This window comes from Fistularia commersonii, chromosome 14 (genome assembly GCF_037954325.1).
Source record: "Fistularia commersonii isolate RoL2024-O1a breed Wild chromosome 14, RoL_Fcom_v1.0, whole genome shotgun sequence".
NCBI classification, from domain to species: Eukaryota; Metazoa; Chordata; class Actinopteri; order Syngnathiformes; family Fistulariidae; genus Fistularia; species Fistularia commersonii.
This window is the reverse complement of record NC_141297.1, coordinates 18,634,956-18,642,455: the sequence shown is the minus strand read 5'-3', so window position 1 is coordinate 18,642,455 and position 7,500 is coordinate 18,634,956.

Here is a 7,500-nt window from a genome sequence, read left to right as displayed (position 1 = left end):
GTTTATGAAGAAATTAAAATTTGGGGAACAGTTTTGCATTCTGTTTTTGTGAATGAAGAACTTGGCCAGGCCAGTAGATCTGCGTGTTACCGGCTGGGTCTTTTACGGAGGAATAATATGTGTGACACGTCTCTTGCTTTGCAGAACTGGAGGAAGTTAAGTTTATTTTCAAGCAAATAAAAACACAACGGACAGACCAGAAGTTGGGACTGGCCCTTCAAAATAAAACGAAAATAACTGAGAGCATATTTCTCAGATAACAACATCGATGTCCGGAGAAGGTGCAGCTTTGCCGCTCTGCGGGGTCCTGTAGACCCCCCCCCCCTTCATACACGCATGCAATACGCCTCGAAACGCATCGCTCGCACCGACGCGGGGAATCCTTTACCAAGCTTCCACAACAACGGCGAGAATCTCGTCGCTTCGGACGCCGTTAGGAGGAAGGGGGGGGGGGGGGGCATTAAGGGGGAGAGAGAGAGAGAGACATGGAGATTTTCTCAGCCTCTCATTCTTTTTTTTTTTTTTTTTTTTTTAATTGAACATTAATAGTACACACAAATATACAAATGTACAAATAAACGTGGCACGGTAGAACTGAATGTCAATGAAACAACCAGGGATGAGGAAGAAAAGGACATATGGACAAGTTAATAGTGTAAATTAAATAAATAGATGGACAAATTAAATTAAAAACGAAAAAAAAAATTGCAAGGGGAATAAACCATGTTATTTGGTCTGCGGTTTACAAGGAATTTCAGACATCAAACTGTATGTTTTTTGGTTTTTGGATTTTTCCATAAGTTTTAAGGATTTTTTTTTTTTTTAATTATTCAAAATCGTTTATGAAGAAATTAAAATTTGGGGTACATTGCTGCATTCTGTTTTTGTGAACGAAGAACTTGGCCAGGCCAGGAGATCTGTGAGTTACCCCTCAATACCGGCTGGGTCTTTTACGGAGGAATAATATGTGTGGCACGTCTCTTGCTTTGCAGAACTGGAAGAAGTTTATTATGCTAGACAAAAAAAGAAATTGAAAGGAAATAATTAAATAAATAGATAGACAAATGAAATTAAAAACGAAAAAAAAAATTAGGAGAAACATTACTTCCGCTCCTCCAATCCTCTGTTTCTCAGCTCCACCGCTCCTCCGCTATTGGCCCTGGTACCCCCGATCCTCCGAACTCAGGCGAATTGCGTGACGTGCTTCTGCTATTCTCCGCTCGTCCGCTTTTCCGCTTTGGGGCTTGGAACCCCTGAACCGCTGGACATAAGCGAATCACGGGCAGGATTTCTGCCCTCCTCCGCTCCTCCACTCATCCGGTACAGGCCCTGGTACTCCATGTCCGCGACCCCCTCCACCTTAACAAACTGTCACAAACACACACACACACACACACACACACATACACACACGCACACAAACACACTTACACACACCTTAACTCATCATAGCTGTGCTAATAGCATTAGCCAAAACACATCCACAAGCACACAAACATGATCTCATCCACTCATTCACATGTGTGTGCCCAGAGGTCCGGGAGCTCCATGTTGTAAATGGGCGGTACTTTTACCTATAGGTGGCGCTACTGCTATATCAGTGTGTTACGTCTGTGTGTTTTTGCGTCTTAACAAAGGAAGAAGAACGTTACGTGTTTTTTTCTTTCATGCTGCCTGCAATAAAGTTCGTTCTTAAAATACAATAAGTTATGGGCCCAGAGTGTCTCTAAAAGGCTGGATTACACTGAATATTTTGTGTGATAGTGAACAGTATTGTGGGAACTCACAATGGAGGACAAGCTGTTTATCGACAAGCTGAGCGGACCGGAGAATTGGGCAACGTGGAAGTTTCAAATGGAACATCTGCTAAAGGCTAAAGGACTGTGGCGAATGCTAACAGAGGAAGACACATTAGCCCCAGATGCTAACGCAGCAGCACAGGGTGAGTTCACGAAACAGAGAGAGAAAGCGTTCTCTGTGTTAGTGCTCAATGTAAGTTCATCCCTGTTGTACCTGATTACAAACTGTAAGACTCCCAAAGAAGTGTGGACTACACTGAAAGATATTTTTGAAAGAGACACGCTGGCAAATAAACTATTTCTGAAGAAGAAATATTTCAGGTGCGAAATGAAGGAAGGAGATGGTTTGACTGAGCACCTCAAACAAATGAAAGAACTGACTGACCAGTTATCAGCAATAGGAGCTGTAATTGAAGAGGAAGACCAAATTGTAACATTGTTGGGAAGTTTACCACCAAGTTACGCTACAGTTGTCACTGCACTGGAAACAAAGATTGACAACCTGACACTCAAATTTGTTCAACAAGCGTTAATCGATGAGGAACAAAAGCGAGTGAATGCTAATGATTACAGTGGTGGTCCTTCAGGTGGTGCAGCAGCAATGTCATCACAGGTGTGTGGCAATCTGCAGGATCGCTCCAAAGCAGTGGGAGCAGGACAAAGCACATGGAGATGCTATAAATGTGGGAAGGAAGGCCACATTAAACGTGACTGTCCAAGCTGGAAAAACAAATCAAAAAAGAAAATCCACAAAGCTAAAAATGTGGTGTGTGAGGATGAGGATGGTTCATCTGAAAGTGCCTTTGTAGCTAGAAGGGAAAGCTCAGAAAAACCACATCAGTTTGAGTGGTTAATTGATTCTGGAGCATCAAAGCACATGACATGCGAGCAAGGAATTCTTAAGGAATACCAGCAGTTCTCAAAAGAACAGTCAGTGAAGCTCGGTGACGGCAGGGTGGTTGATGCCCTGGGAATTGGAAATGTCAACATGACAATGACCTTCAAGTCAAGCAAGGTAAAAAATGCTACGATGTATGATGTGCTGTATGTTCCAAAACTTTCTGGGAATTTATTCTCAGTGGGAGCTGCCACCAAAAAGGGAAATACGGTTCAGTTTAAGAGGTCCTGCTGCTACATTCGTGGAAAAGATGGAACTCTTAAAGGAATGGGAACACGAAGAGCTGATGGACTATATCAGCTAGATGTGAAAGGAAATGAATCAGTCACTCACAGTGCATCAGTAGCTGCTATCTTGTGGCACCGGCGCCTCGGTCACACTACCAAGCTGAAGGAACTAAAAGGTCTGGTGAACGGAGTGGACTTCTCTGCAGACAAAGAAGTTCCCTTCTGTGAAGGATGTGTGGAGGGCAAGCTGGCTAAAAAGCCATTCAAGTCGATTGGAGAAATACGTTCCGAGCGCAAGATGCAGTTAATTCATCGTGATGTCTGTGGTCCCATGCAAACTGAATCTATAAGTGGATCCAAATATTTTGTGACTTTCACAGACGATTACTCAAGATGCTCCAAGGTATACTTCATGAAACAGAAGAATGAAGTGCTGTGTAAATTCAAGGAATTTGAGAAGACATTCACAAATGAGTGTGGACTAAGCATCCAGAGGCTGAGAACAGACAATGGTGGTGAGTACACCTCAAGGGAGTTTCAAGAATATTTGAAGGTTCAAGGCATCCACCATGAAATGACTGGACCTCACTCACCACAGCAAAACGGAGTTGCTGAAAGAAAAAATAGAACACTCGTTGAAGCAGCAAGGAGCATGTTGTCTCATGCTAAGTTACCAAAGATGTTCTGGGCAGAGGCTGTTGCCACAGCAGCTTACATACAGAACAGGCTGCCTACTTCTGTCCCGAAGGGAGAGACACCGTACCAGAGATGGTGTGGGAAAAAACCTAATGTGGGTCACATGAAGGTGTTTGGCTGTATTGCCTATGCACTTGTCCCAGATGAAGAGAGAAAGAAGCTGGACAAAAAGACTGTGAAGCCGCGCTTCGTGGGATATGCAAACAATGCCAGAGGCTATCGCCTGTACGATGAAGAGAAGAGGAGGATTCTGATCCGTCGAGATGTCGTCTTTGATGAATCCAACTTTAACTTGAAGCAGGAACCGAAAGTACACTGCACAGACACCGAGATAACTATGAAAATAGATGAGAGTGAAACAAAACATGACGAAGTCACTGTTGAGAGCACTGTCAGAAAAAATGACAGAATCAGAAAGCCTCCAATAAGATTTGGATATGATGAGTTTGCTGATGTAGTGACTGTTGATCATTATGCAAACATGTGTTGCGTGACAGAGCCACTCTCACGAAAAGAGGCAATGGAGAGTCCTCATGCAAAAGACTGGCAGGAGGCAGCTGACTTGGAATATGAGTCACTGCTGGAAAACGAGACATGGGACTTAGTCGACTTGCCAAGAGACAGAAAGGCAGTAGGATCCAGATGGGTGTTCAAAGTCAAGCATCGCAGTGATGGAAGAGTGGAACGATACAAGTGTAGACTCGTTGCACAGGGCTACACACAGTTGTATGGCGCTGACTATGATGAAACGTTTTCACCAGTGGTACGATTTAGCTCTATTCGTACATTACTGTCCTTTGCTGTTCAAAAGGGTCTACATGTCCACCAGATGGATGTTGTAACTGCATTCCTCAATGGACACCTGGAAGAAGAAATATACATGGAGCAACCTGAGGGCTTCATCAAAACAGGGCAGGAACATCTGGTATGCAAACTAAAACAATCAATCTATGGACTGAGACAGTCTCCTCGCTGTTGGAACAAGGCTTTTACGGAGTTCATGATGGAAATTGGATTCAAACAGAGCACATCAGACCCCTGCGTGTTTGTGAGATCAAGACAAGAGCTTGAAATACTAGCAGTTTACGTGGATGATTTGATCCTGATTACAGAGTCCACTGAGAGCATGGACGAGCTCAAAGCAGCTCTCAAGGAGTGCTACAAGATGAAAGACATGGGTGAGCTGTCCTACATCCCAGGCATCTCTGTCATCCAAGATAAAGAAAAGAATCGTATCATTCTTCAGCAGAAGCATTACATTGAAGCCATACTTCGGAAGTATGGAATGGATAATGCAAATCCTGTGGCAACTCCTGCAGATGCCAACGTCAGGCTAAAAAGGAGGGATGGTGTCAGTATGTCAGTGCACCAGCATACCTATCAGTCAATGGTTGGAAGTCTGCTGTATGCTGCCATGGCGACAAGACCGGACATAGCTCAAGCTGTGAGTGCTGTGTCGAAGTTCAATGCAAATCCAGATGCTTCACATCTGACTGCTGTAAAGAGGATACTTCGATACTTGAAAGGGACATTAAATCTTGCTCTGAAATATGAGAGCTCAGACTCCGGAGCTTTAATCGGATACTCGGATGCTGACCGGGCTGGAGATCAAGATGATCGCCGGTCAACAACAGGCGACATCTTCCTTCTGAGTGGAGGAGCAGTAAGCTGGCTCAGCAAGAAACAATCAACAGTAGCACTTTCAACAGCAGAAGCTGAATACATCTCACTCAGTCAAGCAGCTCAAGAAGGAATCTGGCTGAAACGACTACTGTGTGATCTCGGTGTAGAGTCTGTGTCCACAGTGATCCTTGAAGATAACCAAGGAGCCATCGCAATTGCAAAGAATCCTGTAAATCACTCCAGGACCAAACACATAGACATTCGCTACCACTATATCCGTGAATGTGTGCAGAATGGACAAATTGAACTGCAATATTGTCCAACAAATGATATGAAAGCGGATATCTTTACCAAGCCACTCGGTAGACAGAGATTTGAATATCTCAGGGGCGAGATCGGACTCTTTTTTGTTTAAAAATGCTTGACAGGTGTACGAAGAACGCTGCCGAGTCAAAGCGATTTCTAAAAAATGTGAAAAAGAGTTCCAGTATAACCAATGTGATAGGAATACTGTCTTAAAAATGGGGTGTTAAACAAGTTTACAGTTTTTGTTGTCGTGGAAGAACACAGCTTTGAAATATTATTTTCTCAGGACTTGGTGCTATTGGTAAAAGTAAGTGGGAGTGTTGTAAATGGGCGGTACTTTTACCTATAGGTGGCGCTACTGCAAAATCAGTGTGTGACGTCTGCGTGTTTTTGCGTCTTAACAAAGGAAGAAGAACGTTCCGTGTTTTTTTCTTTCATGCTGCCTGCAATAAAGTTCGTTCTTAAAATACAATACTCCAGTCATACGTCCGGGGAATCCATGTCCGCAGAAGGCTCCCATTGGCCGGTCTAAGGGGTCCTGCTGCCTCAAAGATTCCCCGCCTTTGAAAAGAGAAACATTACCTCCGCTTCTCAGCTCAACCGCTCCTCCGCTATGCGCCCTGGTACTCCCGATCCTCGGAGCTCAGGCGACTTGCGTGACGTTCTTCTGCTCTCCTCCCCTCCTCCGCTTCCCCGCTCCTCCCCTCCTCCGCTATTGGCCCTGGTACTCCCGCCCTGGAAGCCCGAACCGCTGGACATATGCGAATCACGGTCCGGGCTTCCGCCCTCCTCTGCTCTTCCGCTCCTCCGCTCCTCCCCTCCTCCGCTATTGGCCCTGGTACTCCCGATCCTGCGAACTCGGGCGAATTGTGTGACGTCCTTCTGCTCTCCTCCCCTCCTTCGCTTCTCCGCTCCTCCGCTTTTCCGCTTTGGGCCCTGGAACCCCGAAACGCTGGACATAAGCGAATCACGGTCCAGGCTTCTGCCCTCCTCCGCTTCTCAAGTCCTCCGCTCCTCCGTATTTGGCCCTGGTAATCCCGATCCTCCGAACTCAGGCGAATTTCGTGACGTGCTTCTGCTCTCCTCCGCTCCTACGCTTTACCGCTTTGGACCCCAGAACCCCCAAACCGCTGGACATAAGCGAATCACGATCCGGGCTTCTTCCCTCCTCCGCTCCTCCGCTTTGGGCCCTGGAACCCTCAAACCGCTGGACATAAGCGGATCACGGGCAGGGCTTCTGCCCTCCTCCGCTCCACAACTCATCCGGTACAGGCCCTGGTACTCCATGTCCGCGACCCCCTCCACCTAAACAAGCTGTCACGCACACATACACATACACACACACACACACACACACACACACACACACACACACACACACACACACACACATAAACACGCACACTCACAGACTTTAACTCATCATAGCTGTGCTAATAGCATTAGCACATCCACAAGCACACAAACATTATCTCATCCACTCATTCACATGTGTTTGCCCTGAGGTCCGGGAACTCCAGTCATACGTCCGGGGGATCCATGTCCGGGGAAGGCTCCCATTGGCCGGTCTAAGGGGTCCTGCTGCCTCAAATCTTCCCCGCCTTTGAAAAGAGAAACATAACGTCCGCTCCTCCAATCCTCCGCTTCTCAGCTCCTCTGCTCCTCCGCTATGGGCCCTGGTACTCCCGATCCTCCGAGCTCAGGCGAATTGCGTGACGTGCTTCTGCTCTCCCCCCCTCCTCCGCTTCTCCGTCCCTCCGCTTTACCGCTTTTGGCCCTGGAACCCCCGAACCGCTGGACATAAGCGAATCACGGTCCAGGCTTCTGCCCTCCTCCGCTCCTCAGCTCATCCGGTACAGTGCCTGGTACTCCATGTCCGCGACCCCCTCCACCTAAACAAACTGTCACGCACACATTCACACGCACACACACGCACACACACACACACACA